Here is a 12317-nt window from a genome sequence, read left to right as displayed (position 1 = left end):
GAAATTAATGTTTTGAGTGGAAAGATGGATGAACTTATGAAATTATTTGCTAATAAGAGTGTTTCTTCTGATCCTAATTATGTGCCCTTGTCTACTTTGATTGATAATAATAATGAATCTATGGATGTGAATTTTGTTGGTAGGAACAATTTTGGTAACAACGCGTATAGAGGAAATTTCAATCCTAGGCCTTATCCTAGTAATCCCTCTAATAATTATGGTAATTCCTACAACAATTCTTATGGAAATTATAATAAGATGCCCTATGATTTTGAATCTAATATTAAAGAATTTATTTCTTCACAAAAGAATTTTAGTGCTATGATTGAAGAAAAATTGCTTAAGATTGATGATTTGGCTAGGAATGTTGATAGAATTGCTCTTGATGTTGATTCTTTGAAACTTAGATCTATTTCACCTAAGCATGATATCAATGAGTCTCTCAAAGCCATGCGAATTTCCATTGACGAGTGCAAAGAAAGAACCGCTCGGATGCGTGCTAAGAAAGATGCCTTTATAAAAGCGTGTTCTTCTAGTTCCTATGAAAATAATGATGAAGATCTAAAAGTTATTGATGTGTCCCCTATTAAATCTTTGTTTTGCAATATGAATCTTGATAATGATGGGACTGAATATGATCCACCTTTACCTAGAAGGCGTTCCAATAATTCTGAATCTTTTGATCTTGATGCTAAATTTGATAAAAGTGGGATTGAAGAAATTAAAACCCTAGATGTTGCTAAACCCACTATATTGGATTTCAAGGAATTTAATTATTAAAATTGCTATTTAATTTATTATATTTCCTTGTTGCAATCCGTGCTAAAATCTCCTCACGCTTGTAGTCAAAATAAAGCGTTTACTAAACATATCGTTGATGCCTTGATGCAATCTTATGAAGAAAAACTTGAATTGGAAGTTTCTATACCTAGAAAACTTTATGATGAGTGGGAACCTACTATTAAAATTAAAATTAAAAATTATGAGTTTTATGCTTTGTGTGGTTCTGGTGCTAGTGTCTCTATTATTCCCAAAACTTTGTGTGATTTGCTAGATTTCCGTGATTTTGATGATTGCTCTCTAAACTTGCATCTTGCGGATTCCACTATTAAGAAACCTATGGGAAGAATTAATGATGTTCTTATTGTTGCAAATAGGAATTATATGCCCGTATATTTTATCGTTCTTGATATAGATTGCAATCCTTCTCGCCCTATTATTCTTGGTAGACCTTTCCTTAGAACGGTTGGTGCAATTATTGATATGAAGGAAGGGAATATTAGATTTCAATTTCCACTAAAAAAGGGCATGGAACACTTCCCTATAAAGAAAATAAAATTACCATATGAATCTATCATGAGAGCCACTTATGGATTTCCTACCAAAGATGGCAATACCTAGATCTATTCTTGCTTGTTATGCCTAGCTAGGGGCGTTAAACGATAGCGCTTGTTGGGAGGCAACCCAATTTAATTTTTATTCCTTGATTTTTGCTCCTGTTTAGTAATAAATAAATTATCTAGCCTCTGTTTTGGTTGTGTTTTTGTGTGTTTAATTAGTGTTTGTGCCAAGTAGAACCATTGGGAAGACTTGGGGAAAGTCTTGTTGAACTTGCTGTAAAAAACAGAAACTTTAGCGCTCACGAGAACTGCTGTCATTTTTATTTGGAAAATGATATTTAGTTAATTATTTTTGAATATGATTAATATATAAATTCCTCACGTCCAGCAATTTATTTTAGAATTTTTGTGGTTACAGATCTTGCGCTAGCTTCAGATTACTACAGACCGTTCTGTTTTTGACAGATTCTGTTTTTCGTGTGTTGTTTGCTTATTTTGATGAATCTATGGCTAGTAAAATAGTTTATAATCCATAGAGAAGTTGGAATACAGTAGGTATAACACCAATATAAATAAATAATGAGTTCATTACAGTACCTTGAAGTGGTCTTTTGTTTTCTTTCGCTAACAGAGCTCACGAGATTTTCTAAGTTTTGTGTTGTGAAGTTTTCAAGTTTTGGGTAAAGATTTGATGGATTATGGAACGAGGAGTGGCAAGAGCCTAAGCTTGGGGATGCCCATGGCACCCCCAAGATAATCTAAGGACACCTAAAAGCCAAAGCTTGGGGATGCCCCGGAAGGCATCCCCTCTTTCGTCTACTTCTATCGGTAACTTTACTTGGAGCTATATTTTTATTCACCACATGATATGTGTTTTGCTTGGAGCGTCTTTTATGATTTGAGTCTTTGCTTGTTAGTCTACCACAATCATCCTTGCTGCACACACCTTTTGAGAGAGCCATACATGATTTGGAATTTGATAGAATACTCTATGTGCTTCACTTATATCTTTTGAGCTTTATAGTTTTGCTCTAGTACTTCACTTATATCTTTTAGAGCTTGGTGGTGGATTTGTTTTATATAAACTATTGATCTCTCATGCTTCACTTAGATTATTTTGAGAGTCTTAATAGCATGGTAATTTTCTTAAAATCCTAATATGCTTGGTATGCAAGATTAATAATAAAACTTTTGTATGAGTGTGTTGAATACTAAGAAAAGTTTGATGCTTGATGATTGTTTTGAGATATGGAGGTAATAATATCAAAGTCATGCTAGTTGAGTAGTTGTGAAATTGAGAAATACTTGTGTTGAAGTTTGCAAGTCCTGTAGCATGCACGTATGGTAAACGTTATGCAACAAATTTGAAACATGAGGTGTTATTTGATTGTCTTCCTTATGAGTGGCGGTCGGGGACGAGCGATGGTCTTTTCCTACCAATCTATCCCCCTAGGAGCATGCGCATAGTGCCGAGGTTTTTGATGACTTGTAGATGTTTGCAATAAGTATGTGAGTTCTTTATGACTAATGTTGAGTCCATGGATTATACGCACTCTCACCCGTCCATCCTTGCTAGCCTCTTCGGTACCGTGCATTGCCCTTTCTCACATTGAGAGTTGGCGCAAACTTCGCCGGTGCATCCAAACCCCGTGATATGATACGCTCTTTCACACATAAACCTCCTTATATCTTCCTCAAAACAGCCACCATACCTACCTATTATGGCATTTCCATAGCCATTCCGAGATATATTGCCATGCAAATTTCCATCATTCCGTTCATCATGACACATTCATCATTGTCATATTGCTTAGCATGATCATGTAGTTGACATAGTATTTGTGGCAAAGCCACCGTTCATAATTCTTTCATACAAGTCACTATTGGTTCATTGCATATGCCGGTACACCGCCGGAGGCATTCATATAGAGTCATATCTTGTTCTAAGTATCGAGTTGTAATTCTTGAGTTGTAAGTAAATAGAAGTGTGATGACCATCATTCATAGAGCATTGTCCAAATAAAAAAAAGAAAGGCCAAAAAAGGCCAAATAAAAAAATATAAAGAAGGGACAATGCTACTATCCTTTTTCCACACTTGTGCTTCAAAGTAGCACCATAATCTTCATGATAGAGAGTCTTTTGTTTTGTCACTTTCATATACTAGTGGGAATTTTTCATTATAGAACTTGGCTTGTATATTCCAACAATGGGCCTCCTCAAGTGCCCTAGGTCTTCATGAGCAAGCAAGTTGGATGCACACCCACTTAGTTTCTTTTGTTGAGCTTTCATACATTTATAGCTCTAGTGCATCCGTTGCATGGCAATCCCTACTCCTTGCATTAACATCAATCGATGGGCATCTCCATAGCCCATTGATTAGCCTCGTTGATGTGAGACTTTCTCCTTTTTTTTCTTCTCCACATAACCCCCATCATCATATTCTATTACACCCATAGTGCTATATCCATGGCTCGCGCTCATATATTGCGTGAAAGTTTATAGGTTTGAGATTACTAAAGTATGAAACAATTGCTTGGCTTGTCATCGGGGTTGTGCATGATGAGAGCATTCTTGTGTGACGAAAATGGAGCATGAATAAACTATATGATTTTGTAGGGATGAACTTTGTTTGGCCATGTTATTTTGAGAGGACATAATTGCTTAGTTAGTATGCTTGAAGTATTATTATTTTTATGTCAATATGAACTTTTATCTTGAATTCTTTCGGAACTGAATATTCATACCACAATTAAGAAGAATTACACTAAAATTATGCCAAGTAGCACTCCGCATCAAAAATTCTGTTTTTATCATTTACCTACTCGAGGACGAGCAGGAATTAAGCTTGGGGATGCATGATACGTCTCCAATGTATCTATAATTTTTTATTGTTCCATGCTATATTATCTACTGTTTTGGACATTATTGGCCTTTATTATCCACTTTTATATTATTTTTGGTACTAACCTATTAACCGGAGGCCCAGCCCAGAATTGCTGTGTTTGCCTGTTTTAGGGTTTCGAAGAAAAGGAATATCAAACGGAGTCCAAACGGAATGAAACCTTCGGAAACGTGATTTTCTCATCAGATAAGATCTAGGAGACTTGGACCCTCCATCAAGAAAGCCACGAGGTGGTCACGAGGGTGGAGGGCGCCCCCCAGGGCGCGCCCCCTGCCTCGTGGGCCCCTCGAAGCTCTACCGGCGTACTTCTTCCTCCTATATATATCCACGTACCCCCAAACGATCGGGGACGGAGCCAAAAACCTAATTCCACCGCCGCAACTTTCTGTATCCATGAGATCCCATCTTGGGGCCTGTTCCGTAGCTCCGCCGGAGGGGGCATCGATCACGGAGGGCTTCTACATCATCATCCAAGCCCCTCCGATGAAGTGTGAGTAGTTTACTTCAGACCTACGGGTCCATAGTTAGTAGCTAGATGGCTTCTTCTCTCTTTTTGGATCTCAATACAATGTTCTCCCCCTCTCTCGTGGAGATCTATTCGATGTAATCTTCTTTTTGCGGTGTGTTTGTTGAGACCGATGAATTGTGGGTTTATGATCAAGTCTATCTATGAATAATATTTGAATCTTCTCTGAATTCTTTTATGTATGATTGGTTATCTTTGCAAGTCTCTTCGAATTATCAGTTTGGTTTGGCCTACTAGATTGGTTTTTCTTGCCATGGGAGAAGTGCTTAGCTTTGGGTTCGATCTTGCGGTGTCCTTTCCCAGTGGCAGAAGGGGCAGCAAGGCACGTATTGTATCGTTGCCATCGAGGATAACAAGATGGGTTTTTTATCATATTGCATGAAACTATCCCTCTACATCATGTCATCTTGCTTAAGGCCTTACTCTGTTTTTAACTTAATACTCTAGATGCATGCTGGATAGCGGTCGATGAGTGGAGTAATAGTAGTAGATGCAGAATCGTTTCGGTCTACTTGTCTCGGACGTGATTCCTATATACATGATCATACCTAGATATTCGCATAACTATGCTTAATTCTGTCAATCGCTCAATAGTAATTTGTTCACCCACCATAGAATACTTATGCTCTTGAGAGAAGCCACTAGTGAAACCTATGGCCCCCGGGTCTCTTTCTCACCATATCAATCTCCATCACTTTATTATTGCTTTGCTTTTACTTTTTACTTTGCATCTCGATACCAAAAATACCAAAAATATTATTTACCATCTCTATCAGATCTCACTTTCGTAAGTGACCGTGAAGGGATTGACAACCCCTAAGTGCGTTGGTTGCATTGAGCTATTGTTTTTGTGTAGGTACGAGGGACTCGCGCGTAGCCTCCTACTGGATTGATACCTTGGTTCTCAAAAACTGAGGGAAATACTTACGCTACTTTGCTGCATCATCCTCTCCTCTTCGGGGAAATCCAACGCAATGCTCAACAGGTAGCATAAAGGAGCCAGATATTTGTGTGCGTCTTTGAGTACTTACGATTCGGCCAGGGGCTTATCCTTGGGGCGCCACTCGGAGCTGCTGTCAATGTCCCACGCAGGGTTGTTCGTGGCAGAGGCCTTCCCCTTCTTGGACGCCTCTGCCTCCAGATGCGTGGAGGCCGCCCTTTTCTTCCTCCCCCCCTTAGGGGGAGAATCAATTTCCTCCTCCTCGTCGTCATCAGTAACGGGAGGGGAGTGGGTTTTGGCGTCTTCGGATGTCACGTCCGAAGTGCCCTTATGGCGGAGACCACCTCTGGTCCCCTTGGCCTTCTTCTTCGGCGCTTGATAGGGCGTCGGAACCAGCATCTTCGTCAGAAGCAGGATAGCTGGTTCTTCAGGCAGTGGAGCCAGACACTGAATCTGCTCCACCTTCTTTGTCCAACCCTGAAACAACAAATAGGGAAGCTTAGACATCTTCCTTGAGTATGCAAGTAAAGGGTACACCTTGAAATACGGAAAACTTACCGCACTCGCGGGATGGGCCAGGTCGTGCCCACGGTCCTCGGTCGTCACCGGCCACGTCTCGTTGGCCTTGAAGAGCACCTTCCAGATTTCTTCGTGCATAGTGACGAAGAACTGTTGCAAGGTCTGGTGCTTGGCTGGATCGAACTCCCACAAGTGGCAAGTCCGGCTTTGGCACGGGAGGATCCGGCGAGCGAGCATCACCTGGATCACATTGACAAGCTTGATGTCCTTGTCCACCATGCACTTGATGCGCGTCTGGAGTGCTGTCAGCTCGTCCGACGAAGACCAGTCCAGGCCCTTCTCTAGCTAGGAGGTGAGCTGCATCGGGGCGCCGGACTTGAATTCTGGGGCCGCGGCCAGGTGGTGTCACGAGGCTCTGTGACATAGAACCACTGGTGTTGCGCCACCCCTTGACGGTCTCCACGAAGGTACCTTTGGGCCATGTGACATTGGGCAGCTTGCTCACCATGGCGCCTCCGCACTCTGCATGTTGGCCATCCACCACCTTTGGCTTCACGTTGAAGACCTTCAGCCATAGTCCGAAGTGGGGAGGGATATGGAGGAAGGCCTCGCACATGACAATAAATGCCGAGATATTGAGGAAGGAGTTGGGGGCCAGATCATGGAAATCCAGCCCGTAGTAGAACATGAGCCCGCGGACGAATGGGTGGAGAGGAAATCCAACCCGCAGATGAAGTGGGGGATGAACATGACCCTCTCATGGGGCTCTGGGGTGGGGACAATCTGTCCCTTGGCCGGAAGCCGGTGGGCGATTTCCTTGGCTAGGTACCCGGCATCCCGGAGCCTGGTGATGTCCTTCTCCTTGACGGAGGAAACCATCCACTTGCCTTGCGCTCCAGATCTGGACATGGCTGGAGTGTTTTTTGGAGGCGGAAGGGATGGAAGCTTGGGCGCTAGAGCTCGAGAATGGATGGGCAGAGAGGGAGAGGGCGTGGGTGAAAGAGGTGAATCCTTATCCCTTTATAAAGGCAGTGAATATCAAGCGCCTCCCCACTCGCCTTAAAACTCGCTTATTCCCCAAGGGTCGTGCAGGCGGCGCGGTTGGATTACCCACGCCCGTATTGATGAGAATCCCGCAATAAGGGGACACGATCTTTGCTTTGACAAGACGTGCCAATAAAACCGCATCTTGAAACATGGAGCAGGAGGCTAAAAAAGGTTCGAAACAATGACCGGGCTATGACATGATGTCACGCTATAAAAGTTGTCAGTGGATCGGACTCATAAAATATTATACTCTCTGCGGATATATGTGGTGTTTGTTTTACAGAGCCGGACATGTTCTCTGTGTTCGAGAGCTGTTTTGGAGTATTCAGAGGAGGAACTCGCCTTGCAATGCTGAAGACAATCTGCGCGCCGGACACCTCATCATTGAAGCCTGGTTCAGGGGCTACTAAGGCAGTCCTGGATTAAGGGGTCCTTGAGCGTTCGGCCTATGTGACATGGGCCGGACTAATGGGCTATGAAGATACAAGACAGAAGACACTCTCACGTGTCCGTATGGGACTCTCCTTGGCGTGGATGGCAAGCCTAGCGTGTGGATATGAAGATTCCTTTCTCTGTAACCGACTTTGTACAACCCTACTCTCCTCTGGTGTCTATATAAACCAGAGGGTTTAGTCTGTAGAGGCAATCATAATCTGACATGCTAGATTTCTAGGGTTTTAGCCATTACGATCTCGTGGTAGATCAACTCTTGTAACCCCCATACTCATCAATATCAATCGAGCAGGATGTAGGGTATTACCTCCATCAAGAGGGCCCGAACCTGGGTAAAACTTCGCGTCCCTTGTCTCCTATTACCATCAACCTTAGACGCACAGTTCAGGACCCCCTACCTGAGATCCGCCGGTTTTGACATCGACAATGGGGACAAGGCGCGGAGGTGGTGGAGAGCGGATCGACGGAAGGAAAGCTTCAGCGCACCCCCTACCTGGCACACCAAATGTCGGATTTCGGGTTTCGGCAAAACCCTTGAGGTTCGAACTCTGGGGTGCGCATGAAGATCTCTCCTCCCCCTAGCTCACGCTCTCACCACAATCTCAAAGCTCAGCTCGTCGAACTCGTAGAACAAAGGACACAGGATTTATACTGGTTCGGGCCACCGATGTGGTGTAATACCCTACTCCAGTGTGGTGTGGTGGATTGCCTCTTGGGCTGAGGATGAACGAGTACAAGGGAAGAATAGCCTCCTGAGGAGAGCTATCCTTGAGCTCGGTGAGCTTGTGGGGTTGAGGATGATCTGAATGGTCCAAGACCACTTGCCTCCTACTATGGTGGCTAGTCCTATTTATAGAGGCCCTGGTCCTCTTCCCAAACGTAGGCGGGAAGGGATCCAACAATGGCCAAATGTGAAGGGGGACAACTAGTACAAGTTATCCTGGCAAAAGGTGGTCTTCGCCTGCCAAAGGCTCTGGTGGTGACGTCGTCCTAGGCTCCATGGTGACCTCTGTCCTGTTGTCCTGCTGGTCTTGGTCTTGTTGCACCGATATGGAAACCTTTGCCTGATGCCTCGGGACTCCTCGCCTGCGCTTGCCTCTTTAGCACCAAAGAGGAAACGAGTACACTGAGCGCGCTGGCGCCCGCCTGGCCTTGGTCGCCATGGCTTGCGTCACAGGCACCTCGCGAGGTGCCCCTCGCCTTGATCTCTCCGCCCCTCGCGAGCCAGCCTGGCGAGGCCGCCCCCGAGGAGGTCTTGTATCGTCCTCCTCGCGAGGCTTGGCCCCTCACGAGGGTCTTGAGTGTTCGCTAATGAGGATGGGCCGTACAGGGCCGCTGGTGGAGCCACGCCGTGGGCCGCTGATAGGCAAGTCTGGGGATCCCCGTTCCCAGGACGCCGACATCAACTAACTCATTCGTGACATTGCTTGCAAGGATTATACTGATGTGCATTACCGAGAGGGCCCAGAGATACCTCTCCGATACACGGAGTGACAAATCCTAATCTTGATCTATGCCAACTCAACAAACACCATCGGAGACACCTGTAGAGCATCTTTATAGTCACCCAATTACGTTGTGATGTTTGATAGCACACTAAATATTCCTCCGGTATTCGGGAGTTTCATAATCTCATAGTCATAGGAACATGTATAAGTTATGGAGAAAGCAATAGCAATAAACTAAATGATCATAGTGCTAAGCTAACAGATGGGTGAAGTCAATCACATCATTCTCTAATGATGTGATCCTATTCATCAAATGACAACTCATGTCTATGGTTAGGAAACTTAACCATCTTTGATTAAAGAGCTAGTCAAGTAGAGGCATACTAGTGACACTCTGTTTGTCTATGTATTCACACATGTACTAAGTTTCCGTTAACACAATTCTAGCATGAATAATAAACATTTATCATGATATAAGGAAATATAAATAACAACTTTATTATTGCCTCTAGGGCATATTTCCTTCAGTCTCCCACTTGAACTAGAGTCAATAATCTAGATTACATAGTAATGATTCTAACAACCATGGAGTCTTCGTGTTGATCATGTTTTGCTCGTGAGAGAGGCTTAGTCAACGGGTCTGCAACATTCAGATCCGTATGTATCTTGCAAATTTCTATGTCTCCCTCCTTGACTTGATCACGGATGGAATTGAAGCATCTCTTGATGTGCTTGGTTCTCGTGTGAAATCTGGATTCCCTAGCCAAGGCAATTGCACGAGTATTGTCACAAAAGATTTTCATTGGACCCGATGCACTAGGTATGACACCTAGATCGGATATGAACTCCTTCATCCAGACTCCTTCATCTGCTGCATCCGAAGCAGCTATGTACTCCGCTTCACACGTAGATCCCGCCACGACGCTTTGCTTGGAACTGCACCAACTGACAGGTCCACCATTTAATAAAAATACGTATCTGGTTTGTGACTTAGAGTCATCCGGATCAGTGTGAAAGCTTGCATCCACGTAACCGTTTACGACGAGCTCTTTGTCACCTCCATAAACGAGAAACATATCCTTAGTCCTTTTCAGGTATTTCAGGATGTTCTTGACCGCTGTCCAGTGATCCACTCCTGGATTACTTTGGTACCTCCCTGCTAAACTGATAGCAATGCACACATCAGGTCTGGTACACAACATTGCATACATGATAGAACCTATGGTTGAAGCATAGGGAATGATTTTCATTTTCTCTCTATCTTCTGCAGTGGTCGGGCATTGAGTCTGACTCAACTTCACACCTTGTAACACAGGCAAGAACCCTTTCTTTGCTTAATCCATTTTGAACTTCCTCAAAACTTTATCAAGGTATGTGCTTTGTGAAAGTCCAATTAAGCGTTGTGATCTATCTCTATAGATCTTGATGCCCAATATATAAGCAGCTTCACCGAGGTCTTTCATTGAAAAATTCTTATTCAAGTATCCTTTTATGCAATTCAGAAATTCAGTATCATTTCCGATCAACAATATGTCATCTACATATAATATCAGAAATGCTACAGAGCTCTCACTCACTTTCTTGTAAATACAGGCTTCTCCAAAACTCTGTATAAAACCATATGCTCTGATCACACTATCAAAGCATATATTCCAACTCTGAGAGGCTTGCACTAGTCCATAAATGGATCGCTGGAGCTTGCACACTTTGTTAGCACCTTTTGGATCGACAAAACCTTCTGGTTGCATCATATACAACTCTTCTTTAAGATATCCATTAAGGAATGCAGTTTTGACATCCATTTGCCAAATTTCATAATCATAAAATGCGGCAATTGCTAACATGATTCGGATGGACTTAAGCATCGCTACGGGTGAGAAGGTCTCATCATAGTCAACTCCTTGAACTTGTCAAAAACCTTTCACAACAAGTCGAGCTTTGTAGACAGTAATATTACGTCAGCGTCAGTCTTCTTCTTGAAGATCCATTTATTCTCTATGGCTTGCCAATCATCAGGCAAGTCAACCAAAGTCCACACTTTGTTCTCATACATGGATCCCATCTCAGATTTCATGGCCTCAAGCCATTTTGCGGAATCTGGGCTCATCATCGCTTCCTCATAGTTCGTAGGTTCGTCATGGTCAACTAACATGACTTCCAGAACAGGATTACCGTACCACTCTGGTGCGGATCTTACTTTTGGTTGACCTACGAGGCTCGGTAGTAACTTGATCAGAAGTTTCATGATCATCATCATTAGCTTCCTCACTAATTGGTGTAGGAATCACTGGAACTGATTTCTGAGATGAACTATTTTCCAATAAGGGAGCAGGTACAATTACCTTGTCAAGTTCTACTTTCCTCCCACTCACTTCTTTCAAGAGAAACTCCTTCTCTAGAAAGGATCCATTCTTAGCAACGAATATCTTTCCTTCGGATCTGTGATAGAAGGTGTACCCAACAGTCTCCTTTAGGTATCCTATGAAGACACATTTCTCCTATTTGGGTTCGAGCTTATCAGGTTGAAGCTTTTTCACATCAGCATTGCAGCTCCAAACTTTAAGAAGCAACAACTTGGGTTTCTTGCCAAACCACAGTTCATAAGGTGTTGTCTCAACGGATTTCGATGGTGCCCTATTTAACGTGAATGCAGCCGTCTGTAAAGCATGACCCCAAAATGATAGCGGTAAATCAGTAAGTTTAACCCGAGTATTCTGCTTGTGCAAAACTGGCTTGCACCCGTTGTATGTGAACGAAGAGCTTATCACACCCGATCATCACGTGGTGTCTCGGCACGACGAACTGTAGCAATGGTGCATACTCAGGGAGAACACTTATACCTTGAAATTTAGTGAGAGATCATCTTATAATGCTACCGCCGTACTAAGCAAAATAAGATGCATAAAGGATAAACATCACATGCAATCAATATAAGTGATATGATATTGCCATCATCATCTTGTGCCTTTGATCTCCATCTCCAAAGCACCGTGATGATCACCATCGTCACCGGCTTGACACCTTGATCTCCATCCAAGCATCGTTGTCGTCTTGCCAACTATTGCTTCTACGACTATTGCTACCGCTTAGTGACAAAGTAAAGCAATTACATGGCGATTGCATTTCATACAATAAAGCGAC

Source organism: Triticum urartu, chromosome 2A (assembly GCF_056163025.1).
Source record: "Triticum urartu cultivar PI428250 chromosome 2A, HENAU_Tu73, whole genome shotgun sequence".
NCBI lineage: Eukaryota > Viridiplantae > Streptophyta > Magnoliopsida > Poales > Poaceae > Triticum > Triticum urartu.
Note: the sequence above shows the minus strand (reverse complement) of the source record.